Raw genomic sequence first — 19,164 nt, forward strand, 5'->3', positions numbered from 1 at the left:
AGATTCAATATAATTAATTTCACTTCCTTTAAATCGTCTAATTCTACTAATGGTGATTTCGTTAAATAAAGACATAACCTTACAGTTCTAGATTTTTTTTTTTTTTTTCTATAGAACTAGATTGCTAAGATCTAGTAAAAATGAAAAAGAAAAAATAGAGCATTGGAAAAACATGAGATTAGGTACCAGAGGCTTTTCAACAGCCCTGCAATCCTTTATATTTGCTCCAAGTATTACATAGTTCATTAAATGTCTACCAGATTGGTGGTTATTTGTTGCTTCCTCTTCCGCATATCGTCGGCCGTGGCAAAAACTTTCGAAATAACGAGACAGAAAATTGGTATAACAAATTAAGACAGGTGATCTCAAGCCATAGTACATATATACATAACAAAATAAAACAATGAAAATAGGATTGATGATTAACTACACGGCAAAGAAGAGCCAGAAGAAAGCGGAGAGAGAGTTGGAGAAGTGGAGAGTCAAAAACGTTGTGCTGGATATGAAAAGCCCTTAATAAGGGCATGGGTATCAATCATTTTATTTCTTTTATTTTTACAAGGACAAAATTGGTATTATGAAATTATAAGAATCTGTTGGTTTATATTCTCTCTCAATCTCTCCACTTTCGAGAAGATTGAAAATGAGGGTTATGAGAGAAATGTGTTTCTCTCTATTTCTCTTCATTTCTTCTCACTTAAGTTATCCAAACAAGTAAGAGAAATACATATCTCCTAATTTCTTTGCTTTTCTCTCCAAATCACTCAATCTTAATATAGTGTTAGGGTTGGCTTGGAAATTTTTTTATTTTAGAGTTTTTTTTTTTTTTTAGTAAACTACTAATAGGTCCTAATAGTTAGAATTAATTCCCATCAAGTCCTATTAAAAATAAGTCCTACTAAAATCATCGTTAAAAATAATTTTTCTGTGATGATTGTTTGCATATATTGCTAAAAATTGACAATTAGTGATTTTTTTTGTCACGATTTTTATAAATTTTCAAAAATTAACAATTATTGATGTCTTTCTATGACAAATTTTTCAAACTGTCGCTAAAAATTGAAAATGAGTGATTTTTGTTTGATGATTGTTTTAAACTGTCACTAAAATTTATAATTAGTGACATATTTTGTGACAAATTTTTTAAATTGTCGCTAAAAATTAATAATTAGTGACTTTTTTTAATAGTATTTGATAAAAAATACTATTAATTATCATATGACATATTAGATAATAAAACTACTTATTACAATCTACACGTAATTGTTTTTGTGTGTGTGTGTGTGTGTGTTAGGAGTGGGGAGGGGGCTAAGAACAACTCCAACCAATCTCTTTACTTTTTCTTCTAATTAAAATATAAAAACGATATTTTTTCTTATTTGGCTTAATTTGTTTTATCTATGTATAGCAGCGGTATTCTTTATTTTACCTATTTATATGACCAAATTATTTAAAAAGCCATCAAATGTAACTAGTCTTGAAAAATTTTGTTAAAATAACTATTGTAAAAATTAATCCATTAGAATGACTAAAATATAATAATTTAAAAAGTTATTTGGAGAGGCTATAAATGTAAAAGAAATATCAAATGAGTGATAATTTGAAAAAATAATTACAAATCAATGATAACTTTTACAAATATTAACAATTAAGATCATAAATTTTCTCATTAATTTGTAATTATTTTTTGAAAAACCTATTAAATTGTAATTTCTCTTAAAAAATAAGGTGAAAAAATTAAAATATTTTAGAATAAATTTTTAATTTTTACCCAAAAACATGTAAAAAGTAAAGATAATGGAAAAGATTTTTAGATTTTTGTATGATTTTTTAACTTTTTAATTTTTTAATCACTTTTTGAATTCTTAATTGAAAAATGCTTGAGGTCTCGAAATTTCGAGGCATTTTTTTTTTTTTATGTGTTAGTTTGATTTTTCTCTTTTTTTTTTTCTTTTTTTTTTTTAGCAAAGGTGGTTATGTGTATGGGTGTGCTAAAAAATTAGACATCTCGGACCAACTCAGCCTATGTGGTTTGATAAGGTGAGTGAGTTGGGTTGGACTGATTTTGTGATAAAATTGACTGATCAGTTAGTCGTCCTGATTTGAAAAATATAGTAGGGACTCATACAAAACTGTACGGAATTAACAAATCTTCACCAGCAACCTAACTGATTAGTCAATTTTATCATCAAACCAGTCCAACCCAACTCACTCACCTTATCAAACTACACAGGTTGAGTTTGTGAGGAATGTCTAGTTTTTTAGCAGACTCCTACACATAACCACCCTTAAAAAAAAAAAAAAAAAAAAAAAAAAACCAAACCAACACGAAATATATATATATATATCATGATTCGAGGCATTCGAGCCTCGAAATTTGAAGGCCTCTAGCACGACTGTCCTTAATTATTTTAATCGCTTACCAAACAGAGCTTAATGATGGGGTTGTGATTTTATATTTAGATAATTTAAAGATGGAGGAAAGTGATTTGGACAGTTTTTGTTGTCTAGGAAAAGTCATTCAAAATTTATTAGATTATAACTGTTATTAAATGGATAATTACTGTATCGGTAGATTATTTTTGGGGAAAAAAAAAAAACACAGACACATATACACAATATCGTTCACACCAATTGAGATATACATTTTATATTAACTAAGGGGCTATACATACAATGTGTGTGCAATTCAAGAAAATATAATAATATAAAAATAAGGGTTAATTATACTTTTACCCCCCTAAAATATACGCGTTTTGTCTATTTGATCCCTTAATTATTGATTGTGTTTCTGTAGTCCCTAAACTTTAAAAAAGTATGTTTGTCAAGTTCAATTTGTGTTTGCCGTTCAAATCATTAACGAAATAGTGTTAGTGGAGGCCAAAGGGGACATTTTACAGACACATAAAATTGGAGGAAATGTTCCCGCCAATCCTCTGATATCATTTAATTTTTTCACTATTAGATTAGGGTTAAAAAATATCATTTGAAATAGACTTTTTGATTTTTTTGACTTTTATTATAAAAAAAATGAGTATAGTTTAAATGTAACATTTTTTCTTATTAACTTTTTAGCTTATTTCATTTTTTTTAACCAAAAAAACCAACCCAACCAATATGCCAAACAAGAACGTAATAATTTGAGAATAAAATAACCACAAAAATACAAAATAAACTAAAAAACTAATAAGATAAAATATCATATCCAAACTATGGTTATTTTATTTTTTTTAATTTTTTTTGCAATAGTTTAAAAAATCAAAAAAACTCATCCCAAACAAAACTTTTTAACTCCAAACTAAAATAACTAAAAAACCAACCCGCATCTCAAACAAATCCTCAATAAAATCACAACTTCATATTGCAATTAGGCCCAACAATTTGTCATTAGAGCTAATTCTCATTCTTACCATGTTTGATATGTCATTAAACCTTGCCCCTATAATATACACTAATCTTGTCAAAGCAAAATCAACACAACAATTTCAAATTTTTCTTAAAATTCTTTTTTCCCCTTGTATATTCATTTAATTCAAAGATTAAACACAAATATCAGACCAACCAACAAACAAACACAGTTAAACAAGCTTTCACATCTATAAAAAAAAAATACAAGAATTACCCACAAAATACAAAAAATATTTAGAAATCTTCATCAAGCTTGAAGACATAAAGCCGACCATTCCTATTCAAGCTATTCATCACAGAAGCCTTCTGGTACTCCCCAACTCTCTTCTCAAAGAAATTAGTCTTTCCCTGCAAACTAATCAGCTCCATCCAATCAAATGGGTTCTAGGCATCATACAATTTTCCACATCCCAAAGCCCCTAAAAGCCTATCAGCCACAAACTCAATATACTTACTCATCAGATCACCGTTCATCCCCACTAGTCCACACGACAAAGCGTCGCACACGAACTCTCTCTCTATCTCCACCGCATCAGCAACAATTCCCTTAACTCACTCTTTACTCAGCTTCTAAGTCAACAGCTTGTAGATCAAGCAAGCGAACTTGCAGTGCAAACCCTTGTCTCGTGAAATCAACTCATTCAAGAAGGTAAGTCCAGGCATCAAGCCTCGTTTTTTGAACCAGAAGATTGAGTAAAAGCTACCGGAGAAGAAGATCCCTTCGACGCAAGCAAACCCTTCTGAAGACTCAATTTCACACGCCTTAACCCGGTTTTCATACCACAAACCCTAGCCTTAACCTTATTTTTGTTACGGGCAATGATTGATGCCCACAAATTCTGTGGCTCAAGTGGCCCGAAAATACCAAAACGACGTCGTTTTGGGTACAAAACAACTCTAAAAATGCCAAAACGATGTCGTTTTGACATTTTCGGGCCATTTGAGTCGCAGAATTTGTGACCACCAAACATTTTCCTTTTGTTACCCCAATTCGCCTCACGTGTTTGGCACATGCGTTGAGAATGAAATGTCCATTTTGACCTTCGTAGCAGCCTTTTGTATCACATGAAATGCACGTGCAACGCTATTCCGTTAATGATTTGGACGGCAAACACATATTGGACTTGACAAACATACTTTCTTAAAGTTTAGGGATTACAGAAACACAATCAATAGTTAAGGGACCAAATAGACAAAACGCATATAGTTTAGGGGATAAAAGTGTAATTAACCCTAAAAATAATGATAAAAACTTATAGATATAGTATGTGTTGGTCAAGTGATAAAAGCTTGTTTTGCCAAATTAATGATCTTAGCTTCAAGTTTTGTTTATTTTATTTTTTTTTTTTAACATAAATATCAACTACATAAATATTTTGAAAATACCAAAACTATGAGACATATATATGTCAACACCCACAGCAACCCTCACTTTATATATTAGAATAGATGAATAATGTTGACGACAATTCTATAAATTTTCATTAAGAAGCATGTAATGCTAAAATATTAATAATTTCGAGGGTTAATTACACTTTTATCCCCTAAACTATATGCGTTTTGTCTATTTGGTCCCTTAACTATTGATTGTGTTTCTGTAATCCCTAAACTTTAAGAAAGTGTGTTTGTCAAGTCCAATATGTGTCTGCCGTCCAAATCATTAACGGAATAGCGTTGCACGTGCATTTCATGTGATACAAAAGGCTGCTACGAAGGTCAAAATGGACATTTCATTCTCAACGCATGTGCCAAACACGTAAGGCGAATTAGGGTGACAAAAATGAGGTCAAGGCTAGGGTTTGTGGTATGAAAATCGGGTTAAGGTGTGTGAAATTGAGTCTTCAAAAGGGTTTGCTTGCGTCGAAGGAATCTTCTTCTCCGGTAGATTTTACTCAATCTTCTGGCTCAAAAAACGAGGCTTGATACCCTGACTCACCTTCTCGAATGAGTTGATTTCGCGAGACGAGGGTTTACACTGCGAGTTCATTTGCTTGATCTGCGAGCTGTTGACTCAAAAGCTAAGTGAGGAGCGAGTTAAGGGAATCGTTGCTGATGCGGTAGAGATAGAGAAAGAGTTCCTGTGCAACGCTTTGTCGTGTGGACTAGTAGGGATGGACGGTGATCTGATGAGTAAGTATATTGAGTTTGTGGCTGATAGGCTTTTGGGGGTTTTGGGATATGGAAAATTGTATGATGCCCAGAACCCATTTGATTGGATGGAGCTGATTAGTTTGCAAGAAAAGACTAATTTCTTTGAAAAGAGAGTTGGGGAGTATCAGAAGGCTTCTGTGATGAATAGCTTGAATGGGAATGGTTGGCTTCATGTCTTCAAGCTTGATGAAGATTTCTAACTATTTTTAGTATTTTTTGGGTAATTCTTGTATTTTTTTTTTTTTAAGATGTGAAAGTTTGTTTAACTGTGTTTGTTTGTTGGTTGGTCTGATATTTGTGTTTAATCTTTGAATTAAATGAATATACAAGGGAAAAGAAAGAATTTCAAGAAAAAATGAAATTGTTGTGTTGATTTTGCTTGGACAAGATTAGTATATATTACAGGGGCAAGGTTTAATGATATGTCAAACATGGTAAGAATGAGAATTAGCTCTAATGACAAATTGTTGGGCCTAATTGCAATATGAAGTTATGATTTTATTGAGGATTTGTTTGAGATGTGGGTTGGTTTTTTGGTTTTTTAGTTATTTTAGTTTGGAGTTAAAAAGTTTTGTCTGGGATGAGTTTTTTTGATTTTTTAAACTTTTGTAAAAAAAATAAAATGAAATAACTATAGTTTGGATATAATATTTTATCTTATTAGTTTTTTAGTTTATTTTGTATTTTTGTAGTTATTTTAGTCTCAAATTATTACGTACTTGTTTGGCATATTGGTTAGGTTGGTTTTTTTGGTTAAAATAGTTTTTAAAAAAAAAACAAAATAAACTAAAAAGTTAATGTAACGCCCTCAAAATAAACCCATAATTTCATACATTCATGATACAAGAAATTGACAATATATTCAAGAGAATAAAGTGTACATGTAACGCCCCCAAAATAATACATAAAACCCATTACTTTAAACATGCATTGATATAAAAGAAACCAACCATTTCCATTCATCAGAGTACTTTTTACACTGTATTACATGTTAACAACAAAAGCAAATGTCCTATGGGCTTACAGCTTTCCAAGTCAACACCTGGTTACACAAAAGAAAAGTACTAACTCCATACAAAATAAGCCCTTGGCTTGATATACATGTAATACAAACAAAATAAACAAAAAGAGCCTTCAACTCTCATCATCATCCAAGTTATGTCCTTGGAGGTGGCATACTACCTGTACCTGAAAATAATGTCCCATAAAGGGTGAACCAACGCCCAATAGAGATATGCTAAACACAGTATGAGCAAAGACTAAGACATTAGCAATTGATAAATGTTCAATTTTCATAAACCAATTCATAACCCATTTCCATTTTATGACCACTATGTTCATGTTTCATTTCAGTTTCCATTTCTTATCAATTTCACAATTTACATCAATGGCTCAAAACCTGGCCAACCACTTATATGAGACGGTGACTCATATTAAACATTTCCCATTTTTACAGTGGATAAACATACTAGTTGTATCAACATCTCAACAGATAAGCATACAAGTTGTATCTACATTTCAACAGATATGCATATTAGCTATATCCATACTTCCAAAGATAAGCATATGAGTTGTATCAACACTTCCAAAGATAAGCATATGAGCTACATCAACACATTATCTGATAAGCATATGAGCTATATCAGTGGAGTCCATCCCCTATCTCCTCCCAAACAACATCCGGTTTAGAGGTCCATCCCCTATCTTCCTCTAAACCGTGGAGTACATCCCCTATCTCCTCCCACACACACACAACGTATATACACAAAGGTCATATACATAATCAATCAATACATAACGTGTTGATTGATGAATCAAAACTACCCTCCACCGGTAGCTCAAGCAATTATTTCTAAACATAAAATAAAAGCTCCAACAGATAAAATATCAATGTTTTCCAAAGTGAGCGATTAATGAATCTAACTCCACTATTCAACCATATAATGAACCAATTTCATTATTTTCAACTCAATTCCAAATAACCACCATTTTCTCAAATTAATCATACCAATTAATTTATACAACCAATTAGGGTTTTCTACCCCATTTCCCAATATTGACCCAATAGTCTATATTTCAACAACCAACAACAATATCATTATTTTGAAACTCAAAATACACATTCTTGAAATCAAAATAACAAAACCCTCTTTCAACATTTTAAAACCCTAAGTCCCAAAATTTCCCAACTTCAACACTTTATCAAAACAACCAAAAATCTAGGTCAAAGACCATAAGAGTGAGTAGGAATCCCTACCTCAAATTCGGAGCTCAAGGAAAGAAGGTGAAGAAACTCAACGTGCTCCAAAACTCAATATACTCAGATCAAAACGTAGCCATCGACGATCAACCCAACTCTTTCAAAGGCCGAAGGGAAGGGAAACACTCTAACTAGATCAAACCCTAGAGAGAAGGGAGTTTCTAGAGAGAGGAACTCTCAAAAAGTCTTTTTAGAAAGTAAGAGAGAGAGAGAGAGAGAGAGAGAGAGAATGTAAAAAGTGATTTTAAAATGCCCAGCTGCCAACTGATATACGACATTCCCGCTTGAGCGGAGAACACAACGCTCGAGCGTCAAGAACAAAAAACTAGGTCCGCTCGAGCGCAATAAGACTCGCTCGAGCGCCAAGACACAAGAATAAAGTACATCCGCTCGAGCGCGAAAACCAGTCCACTCAAGCGTAGATTTCCCCCTCCCAGAACTTACACCCAAAGATACTACCCGCTCGAGCGCCACCGCTCGAGCATAAAGAAACCCGCTCGAGCGTAAAAATCACACCTGCAGAAGTTTTGCAGGGACACAAAAAACTGGGAGCGTGCAATCTCCGCTCGAGCGCAAGAAGACCCGCTCGAGTGGACCTCCTAAAAATTGGGCAACAAAGAATTGAAACCAAAGCCTAACCAACTTGTAACAACTCTGCCCAATACATCCTAAAACTCAATCAAGTGGAATTAAAGGATGACAACAAGGTATACCACCACCAATATCACGGAACCGAGTCCGGAATACAACAGAACAGTAAAGGGACAACCGGGATCGCTATAACCTCCCCCCTTAAAGAATTTCATCCCCGAAATTAAATACAACTTTTTCAAAAACAAGATTTTCTCAATTCCCAACATTATCACAACATAATATTAAACAGCCCGACCCATTACCGGTCAATCCCATCTCTTTTCAAGAGGCATATCACATTATTCATAACAACCTGCATTATCAATATGCATTCTTTTGAAATTTACCAATTTCAACTCATTTTCCACAATTCCAAAATACATGCAACATTATCATTATGCTTGCATTTTCACAATATACTTAACATACGCAATGTTAAAACAAACTTCCATTAACCAAAACATTCACAATGTTGTACAACTTAAGACACATGTAATGTTCTTAAAGTTCAACGATATTACAAAATTACCAATACATGGTTACACATCAACAAACAAGTCCGGATATTTCTCGCAGACTTCCAACTCACATTCCCAAGTGGCTTCCTCCACTCCGTGATGCTTCCACAAAACCTTTACCAAAGGAATGGTCTTGCTACGCAGGACTTGATCCCGCCTATCCAAGACCCGAACCGGTCTCTCCTCATACGAGGCATCCTCATCTATCTCCAAGTCGGTCCAATCTAACACATGGGACGGATCCGGCTCATACTTCCGAAGCATACTCACATGAAACACGTCATGCACTCCGGACAACTGCGGCGGTAAAGCTAAACGATAAGCAACCTCGCCAACCCTCTCAAGGATCTCAAAGGGACCAATAAACCGAGGGGATAACTTCCCACTCTTCCCAAACCTCATCAAACCTCACCTAGGTGATATTTTCAAGAAGACATGATCACCTACCTCAAACGCCAAAGGCCTCCTCCTACGGTCGGCATAACTCTTTTGGCGACTCTGGGCTGTAACAAGCCTTCTACGGATAAGCTCAACTTTCTCCGTGGTCTCCCTAACCAACTCCGAACCCAACAAAGGTGCATCACCCACCTCGGCCCAACACACTAGAGACCTACACGGTCGGCCATACAAGGCCTCAAACGGTGCCATACCGATACTAGACTGAAAACTGTTGTTGTAGGCAAACTCCACCAAGGGCAAGTGCCTCTCCCACGTCCCACTAAAGTCAAGGACACAACCTCGAAGCATATCCTCAAGGATCTGAATAGTACGCTCGGACTGCCCGTCAGTCTGAGGATGATAAACCGTACTAAAGGTCAACCTAGTGCCCAAGGCACTCTGTAAGCTCTGCCACAACCTAGCAGTAAAACGAGGATCTCTATCTGAGACGATCGTCACTGGGACCCCGTTCAATCTCACTATGTCCCGAATATACAAGTCGGCGAGATGATCTACCGAATCTCTCACGTGCATAGGAATGAAGTGCACCGACTTAGTCAACCGGTCCACAATCACCCAAATGGCATCACTACCCCGCTGAGTCCTCGGAAGACCTACAACGAAGTCCATTGTGACATGCTCCCACTTCCACTCGGCAATAGGCAAGGGTTGCAACAAACCCGCTGGCCTCTGATGCTCGGCCTTCACTTGCTAGCAAGTAAGGCATTTCGATACGAAAACAGCCACATCTCTCTTCATACCCCGTCACCAGAACTGGCGACCCAAATTTCGATACATCTTAGTGCCTCCCGGATGCACCGCAAGACGTGAATGATGGAACTCTCGGAGTACTTCCTCTCGGCAAGACTCCAGCACAAACAAACGGTCTCAGTATCTCACACTCAGGTCGGGATACACCATCAAACCCTTCTCAACCTTCCCATTTGAGATCTTCTCTCGGAGGGATTTTACCTCAAGGTCACCTCTCTGTGCCTCTAACACTCAGGTCACAAGTGTAGGCTGCACAATAACAGAAAACAAGGCCGCAGCCTCAGCTGATTCACTCAGAAGCAAGTTAAACTCGCCAAGTGCACCCAACATCTTCCATTCCCGGATGGCTATACAAGCTACATCACTAATAGATTTCCTACTAAGGGCATCGGCCACTACGTTGGCCTTTCCCGGGTGATAATGCAACTCAAAATCATAGTCCTCAATGAACTCCATCCATCTCCTCTACCTCAAATTCAAGTCTCTCTGTGTAAACAGGTACTTCAAACTCTTGTGGTCCGAGAACACCTCGAACCTCTCACCATAAAGGTAGTGCCTCCAAATCTTCAAAGCGAAGATCACTGCTGCTAACTCTAGGCCGTGTGTAGGATAGTTCTTCTCGTGTATTTTCAACTGACGTGAGCCATAAGCTACCACTTTCCCCTCTTGCATCAACACACAACCCAAACCCTCTCGTGAGGCATCACAATAAACCGCATAACCCAACCCTCTCTCCGGAATAATCAAAACCGGAGCGGTGGTCAATCTAACCTTCAACTCTTGGAACGACTTTTCGCAAGTTTCACTCCACACAAACTTAACCCCTTTTCGCGTCAATCTAGTCAACGGCGAAGCTAGCCTGGAGAAATCTTTCACAAATCGATTGTAATACCCAGCTAATCCCAGAAAACTACAGATCTCAAACACACTCTTAGGCTGTGCCCAATCTTGCACTGCCTCTACCTTGGATGTATCAGTAGACACCCCTTTCCCGGATACCACATAGCCTAAGAATTTGACCTCTCCTAGCCAGAACTCACACTTTCCAAACTTGGCATACAGCTTATAGGCTCTAAGCAACTCGAGCACCACTCTCAAGTGTTCCTCGTGCTCCTCCTCAGAAGGCGAATAGATAAGAATGTCATCCACGAAAACGACTACAAATCGATCCAAGAATTCCCGGAGGATCCGGTTCATCAAGTCCATAAAGATGCTGGTGCATTGGTAAGCCCGAATGGCATCACCAGAAACTCATAATGGGCATACCGTGTACAGAATGCCGTCTTAGGAATATCCTCCTCCCTAACCCTCAACTGGTGGTAACCCGATCTCAAGTCTATCTTAGAGAAACAACAGGAACCCTTCAACTGGTCAAACAGATCATCTATACGGGGCGTAGGGTACTTATTCTTGACTGTAGCCCGATTCAACTTCCGGTAGTCTATACACAATCTCAAGGCACCATCTTTCTTTTTAGCAAAGAGGACTGGTGCTCCCCACGGCGAAACTCTAGGGCGAACAAAACCCTTATCTAGCAATTCCTGGAGCTGAATCTTCAACTCACTCAACTCGGCTGGGGCAAAACGATAAGGTGCCATAGAAATCGGCATTGTGTCGGGCACTAAATCAATAGAGAACTCTATCTCTCGGTGAGGTGGCAAACTAACGAGATCCTCGGAAAAAACATCCGAATACTCACAAACCACCCTCGGCAATACAATCTGAGTCTCATCACACTCACCACTTATAAAGCTAGCAAGTAGACCACTAAGCTTATTCCGCCCTCGCGGATCATACATCGGTGGCAACACACTACCAACCCGATTCCCCAAGAAATGGAAATACTCTCCGCTCAAGGTACAAACTGTGACCCTCTGGTGGTAGCAATCAATAACAGTTCGGTATGACGATAGCCAGTCCATACCCAAAATAACATCAAAACCCTTCATGGGCATGACAACAAACGGGAAAGGAAGCCTATGGTCGGCGACCTCTATATCACAACCTCTAACACCTTGTTTCAAGATCAACTCACCACCAATAGGCAATACCACACATATAGGAGATGCTAACTGTGCCAACTCCAATTCCAAAACAGATGCAAATGTAGCAGATACAAAAGAATGAGATGCACCCGTATCAATCAATACATTAGCGACCGAGTTGCAAAACAAGAAGGTACCTCTCACAACTGATGGAGCCGGTACTAGATCCTACGCGGTAACAGCATACACGCGCCCTGTAGGCCCCTGATCTACCTGTTCACCTCTAGGAGCAAAAGACTGCTGCATTGACTGGGATGACGAAGCTCCCAGATTGGCCCTCGAGGCCTGCACAGACTGAGCTGGCTGATAACTCTGCGTCCGCCTAGAACCAGACACTCCTGAAGTAGCACTCAACTGTGGGCAAAACCTCTTTAGGTGCCCAGGCTGACCACACTGATAGCAAGACAAAGGCTGGCCCCTGCCCTGACTCTGGCCCTGAGGTCTAGTTGAAGAAGAAGCAGCTCACTGACCCCCTCCCTTCTGCGGGCAAACCGAAGACTTGTAACCCAGCTGGCCACACACAAAACAAGTCAAGCCTCCCTGACTACCTCTCCCAGAGCCCGCACTCGGCACTGGAAAGGTCGATCTAGCCAAACCACCCTGAGACTGCTGAGGGTTAGAACCCCTCTGTCTCATGCCGTCACCCTGACCATCTTGGCTCCTCTTGGAGCCTCTCTGCCCCTCGTCTTCCTCCTGTATCATAATCTCCATATGAGCAGCAACATCAACCAAACGTCTGTACTCTCGAATAAAGGACCCTCCAACCCTCAACTTGAGTCCACGCCTCAACTTCCGCTCAAACTCAAAACAACGGCGTTCCTCGGACGCCACCAGTTCAGGTACAAACCTGGACAGACTAGTAAAAGTAGCCTCAAACTCGGCCACTGACAAGCTCTACTGTCTAAGCTGGCAAAACTGCTCCCTCAGCTTCTCCCTAGCAACTAAAGATAAAAACTTCTCCTGGAAAGCATTCACAAACGCCTCCCATGCACCACCAACACTGCCCTTCTCGTACTTCCACCATTGACCCGCATCTCCCTTCAGCTAGAAGGATGCCAAGGTCACCTTTAAAGCCTCGTCCTCGATGCCAAGCATCTCGAACGTCTTCTCCATCTGTTCCAACCACTCGTCAGCCTTAAGTGGCTCCTTCGAATCCCCAACAAACTCGTCCGGATTGGACTAGAAGAATTCCCTCTTCAAGAAGAAAGGCCCTGCCTCAACAACCTAGGCCTGAACTGGAGCCTGAACTGGATTCTCAACTCGGAAAATACCCACAGACTCCCTCAAAGCATCGGCTATCCCTCGGGCTAAAGCGCCTATAGCCTCCTGACCTACTAGCTCGGCCACATTGGCCTGGCTAACCCCCTCCTGCTGTGCCGGAATATCATCCGGTAAAGGCATCTGCTGCCTACCATGCCTGTCTCATCTACCACGTCCTCGTCCTGACATCCTAATAAAGGTAACGAAGAACGTTAGCACATTCATAAATGTGCCGAAACTAAACATTCGCATCCTAATACATGGACAACTGTAATTCACTCCACGTAAGCACATAGACACATAAGCACTTACGAATTTCATTTCCGGATAATGATAGTCCCGTGGCGTTACTAGAGTTCCGGTTAGAAACAGCATTGATCAAGTGCTTTTCCAACAAGACTCCCAGAAACCCAAGGATCCAACCAACATCCTAGAAACTACATTCCATACCTACATAGTCACATAAGCATGTTATCAATTTAAGCACATAGCATATGACACTACATCTAAGTCTTTATCAAGCGAGACAAACCCATTGTGATCCTAATCACTTTCCACGTGCCCAAAGTATTCGAACCCGGTACGCTTTGATACCAAGTTGTAACGCCCTCAAAATAATACATAAAACCCATTACTTTAAACATGCATTGATATAAAAGAAACCAACCATTTCCATTCATCAGAGTACTTTTTACACTGTATTACATGTTAACAACAAAAGCAAATGCCCTATGGGCTTACAGCTTTCCAAGTCAACACCTGGTTACACAAAAGAAAAGTACTAACTCTATACAAAATAAGCCCTTGGCTTGATATACATGTAATACAAACAAAATAAACAAAAAGAGCCTTCAACTCTCATCATCATCCAAGCTATGTCCTTGGAGGTGGCATACTACCTGTACCTGAAAATAATGTCCCATAAAATGTGAGCCAATGCCCAATAGAGATATGCTAAACACAGTATGAGCAAAGACTAAGACATTAGCAATTGATAAATGTTCAATTTTCATAAACCAATTCATAACCCATTTCCATTTTATGACCACTATGTTCATGTTTCATTTCAGTTTCCATTTCTTATCAATTTCACAATTTACATCAATGGCTCAGAACCTGGCCAACCACTTATATGAGACAGTGACTCATATTAAACATTTCCCATTTTTACAGTGGATGAACATACTAGTTGTATCAACATCTCAACAGATAAGCATACAAGTTGTATCCACATTTCAACAGATATGCATATTAGCTATATCCATACTTCCAAAGATAAGCATATGAGCTGTATCAACACTTCCAAAGATAAGCATATGAGCTATGTCAACACATTATCTGATAAGCATATGAGCTGTATCAGTGGAGTCCATCCCCTATCTCCTCCCAAACAACATCCGATTTAGAGGCCCATCCCCTATCTTCCCCTAAACCGTGGAGTACATCCCCTATCTCCTCCCACACACACACAACGTATATACACAAAGGTCATACACATAATCAATCAATACATAACGTTAATGTATTCTACCAATCGTCATACTCTATGACATATCCAATTGATTAGTTTTACTTTGCCTAATCATCATGCATTGTCTACAACAATCAAAACTACCCTCCACCGGTAGCCCAAGCAATTATTTCTAAACAGAAAATAAAAGCTCCAACAGATAAAATATCAATGTTTTCCAAAGTGAGCAATTAATGAATCTAACTCCACTATTCAACCATATAATGAACCAATTTCATTATTTCCAACTCAATTCCATATAACCACCATTTTCTCAAATTAATCATACCAATTAATTTATATAACCAATTAGGGTTTTCTACCACATTTCCCAATATTGACCCAATGGTCTATATTTCAACAACCAACAACAATATCATTATTTTGAAACTCAAAATACACATTCTTGAAATCAAAATAACAAAACCCTCTTTCAACATTTTGAAACCCTAAGTCCCAAAATTTCGCAACTTCAACACTTTATCAAAACAACCAAAAATCTAGGTCAAAGACCATAAGAGTGAATAGGAATCCCTACCTCAAATTCGGAGCTCAAGGAAAGAATGTGAAGAAACTCAACGTGCTCCAAAACTCAATATACTCGGATCAAAACGTAGCCCTCAACGATCAACCCAACTCTTTCAAAGGTCGAAGGGAAGGGAAACACTCTAGCTAGATCAAACCCTAGAGAGAAGGGAGTTTCTAGAGAGAGGAACTCTTAAAAAGTCTTTTTAGAAAGTAAGAGAGAGAGAGTGAGAATGTAAAAAGTGATTTTAAAATGCCCAGCTGCTAACTGATATACGACATTCCCGCTCGAGCGGGGAACACAATGCTCGAGCGTCAAGAACAAAAAACTAGGTCCGCTCGAGCGCAATAAGACCCGCTTGAGCGCCAAGACACAAGAATAAAGTACATCCGCTCGAGCGCAAAAACCAGTCCGCTCAAGCGTAGATTTCCCCCTCCCAAAACTTACACCCAAAGATACTACCCGCTCGAGCGCCACCGCTCGAGCGTAGAGAAACCCGCTCGAGCGTAAAAATCACACCTGCAAAAGTTTTGCGGGGACACGAAAAACTGGGAGCGTACAATCTCCGCTCGAGCGCAAGAAGACCCGCTCGAGCGGACCTCCTAAAAACAGGGCAACAAAGAATTGAAACCAAAACCTAACCAACCTATAACAACTCTGCCCAATACATCCTAAAACTCAATCAAGTGGAATTAAAGGATGACAACAAGGTATACCACCACCAATATCACGGAACCGAGTCCGGAATACAACAGAACAGTAAAGGGACAACCGGGATCGCTATAGTACATCTATTTATCAGAGTATTTATCACAAAAGTATTACATGTTGACAACAAAAGTAAATACCCTACGGGCTTACAACTTTCCAAGCCAACACTTGGTTACAAAAAAAAAGAGTACTAACTCATACACATTAAGCCCTCAGCTTGAATTTACATGTGATACACAAGAAGGTAAACAACAAAAAGGGATCTTCAACCTCTAAGCCTCCCAAGCTATGTCCTTGGAGGTGGCATATCACCTGAACCTGAAAATGATGTCCCATATAGGGTGAGCCAATGCCCAGTAGAGATATACTAAACCAAGTATGAGAAATAACTAAAACAATAGCATTTGATATATGGTTGACACTTATAAACCAACTTACAACACTATTCAATTCAATATCAAGTACATCCATTTTCATTTCAGTTTCCTTCACTTATACAGTTTCGATTCATATGGCTCAGAACTTAGCCAAACAATTCAACGAGACTATAACACATATTAAAACACTTCCATACTTCAACACTTCCATATTTCAAGTGATACACAGATTTGCTGTATCAGTGGAGTCCATCACCTATCTCGTCTGAAATAGGTTTGAGAGTCCATCCCCTGTCTCCTCTCAAACCATGGAGTACATCCCCTATCTCCTCCCAAACAATATACGTATACAATGTATTTAAACACTTATCATATACAATAATCTATCAATACACACATTTGTTGTATTATCCCAACCGTCATATTCAATGATATATTCAATGTAATTAGTTTCAGTTTTCCCTAATCATCATACAATGTCTACAACAATCAAGACTATCCTCCACCGATAGCCCAAAGCAGTTATCTCTAAACAGATAATAAATTTATCAACAGATAAAATATCGACATTTTCATAAGTGAGTGATTAAATTATCTAACTACACTATTTACTCCCACAATTTTCCAATTTCATGAATTTCACTTCAATTTCACATTTCCCCAAATTAATTATCCAACATAATTAGGGCATTTTTCCCCTTTTCTCAATATTAGCCCAAAGGCTTAATTTCATCGATTTAACAACAACAATTTCATTTTTCAATGACTCATACACACATAGGTTTTAACATTTGAAAACCCCCCTTTTTATAACCTCAAATCAAACCCTAACTTTCTCAAAATGACTAAGCAACAACATTTAATCAAAATGACCAAAATTTATGTTAAAACTCATAGAATAGAGTAGGTTATTCCTATCTTAATTTTCGGAGCTCAAAGGAGAAGAGAGGTGAAACTCAAAGTGCTCCAAATCCACAACTTTTTAGATTAAAGCGAAGCCCTCGCGAAGCTCTACCTTTCTTCCAAAGGGACCAGGGTAGAAGACTACTAGAACTAGATGAAACCCTAGAGAGAAGGTATATAGAGAGAGAGAAAGAGCAGCTAGTCTAGGGTTTGTATAAAAGAAGATGATGAAAAAGTGAAGTGTAACCCGCTGCTGCCAACTGATATATTCGAGGCTCGCTCGAGCGAAGGAGTGGTCGCTCGAGCAACCAAACACAAAGAAACCTCGCTCGAGCATAGAAAGCCTCGCTCGAGCCAACAAATCGAAGCTTCAGGTCTACAACCCAAAAGCATGCTCTAACGAAGAAAAGCTCGCTCGATCGAAGAAACCCAAAACATAGACCTCGCTCGCTCAAACGAAGGAAATCTCGCTCAAGTGAAGAATTGCAACTTTCAAGTCCAGAACCAGACGCAGACGCAAGCTTGAGCGCAAGACTTCTCGCTTGAGCCACCAGACACATCACCCAACTCTGGCTCGAGCGAAGGAACCCTGGCTCGAGCGAAGGATCTAAAACACAGAGCTCGCTCGAGCGACAAAAGTCTTGCTTGAGCAAAGACACCAAAATCTGGACAACAACCATTTGTTTCAAAACACTCCCAACCTGATACAAACCTGCCCAACACATCCTAAAATTCAAATATAAGGAATTAAAGGACGGAAATGGAATAAATGCAACAATACTCAACCGCGGAACCTAAGTACAGAATACTGTACATAAAGGGGAAAACCTAGGATCGTTATAGTTAATAAGATAAAATGTCACATTTAAAGTATAATCATTTTATTTATTTTTTTTATAAAAGTCAAAAAATTCAAAAAGTCTATTTCAAATGATATTTTTTAACCCTAATCTAATAGTGAAAAAATTAAATGATATCAAAGGATTGGCGGGAACATTCTCTTCAGTTTTATGTGTCTGTAAAATGTCACTTTTACCCTCCACTAACGCTATTTCGTTAATGATTTGGACGGCAAACACAAATTGAACTTGACAGACATACTTTCTTAAAGTTTAGGGACTACAGAAACACAATCAGTAGTTAAGGGATCAAATAGACAAAACGCGTATAGTTTGGGGATAAACATGTAATTAACCCTAATTTCAATACCTTTGGCATATTCTTTAAAGATTCTTACAAATTTTAATATACTTTCACATGCATTTATTTAGGGAAATTATAATATGCACATTCTTAACAAATGTGTACTATATACACTCTTAATTATTTTATTTTTTTTAGTTATGATATTATTTTAATTATGTCTCATGCGGCTTTTAATTATGATAATTTTTTTAAAATTTTTGTAGTTATAACTCAAAAAATATATAATTATTTTATTTTATTTTATTTTTTAACTATAAAGTATATATGAAACACACCTTTAAAAGGGTATACACCATAGTGTTTCCTATTTATTTAGGAACTTTTTACATATATCAAGACTGGTGATAGTGTTTGTTTATGATTGTCCTTAGGAATAGCAACGGGTCAGGGCAAAATCAAGGATCACACTCCCCGTCCCCGATCCCCGATTGTGAAAATCTCCTCGTC

At 38.1% G+C, this 19,164-nt stretch overlaps 2 pseudogenes; one reads left to right on the forward strand and one right to left on the reverse strand.

The window, feature by feature from the left end:
• Positions 1–3,531: 3,531 nt before the first annotated feature.
• Positions 3,532–4,810, reverse strand: LOC114284681 (ribonucleoside-diphosphate reductase small chain-like; annotated as a pseudogene).
• Positions 4,811–5,151: 341 nt separating this feature from the next.
• Positions 5,152–6,168, forward strand: LOC114284680 (ribonucleoside-diphosphate reductase small chain-like; annotated as a pseudogene).
• Positions 6,169–19,164: the final 12,996 nt, after the last annotated feature.

The sequence above is a fragment of the Camellia sinensis genome, chromosome 15 (genome assembly GCF_055761805.1).
Source record: "Camellia sinensis isolate YWXY chromosome 15, ASM5576180v1, whole genome shotgun sequence".
Classification (NCBI taxonomy): Eukaryota; Viridiplantae; Streptophyta; class Magnoliopsida; order Ericales; family Theaceae; genus Camellia; species Camellia sinensis.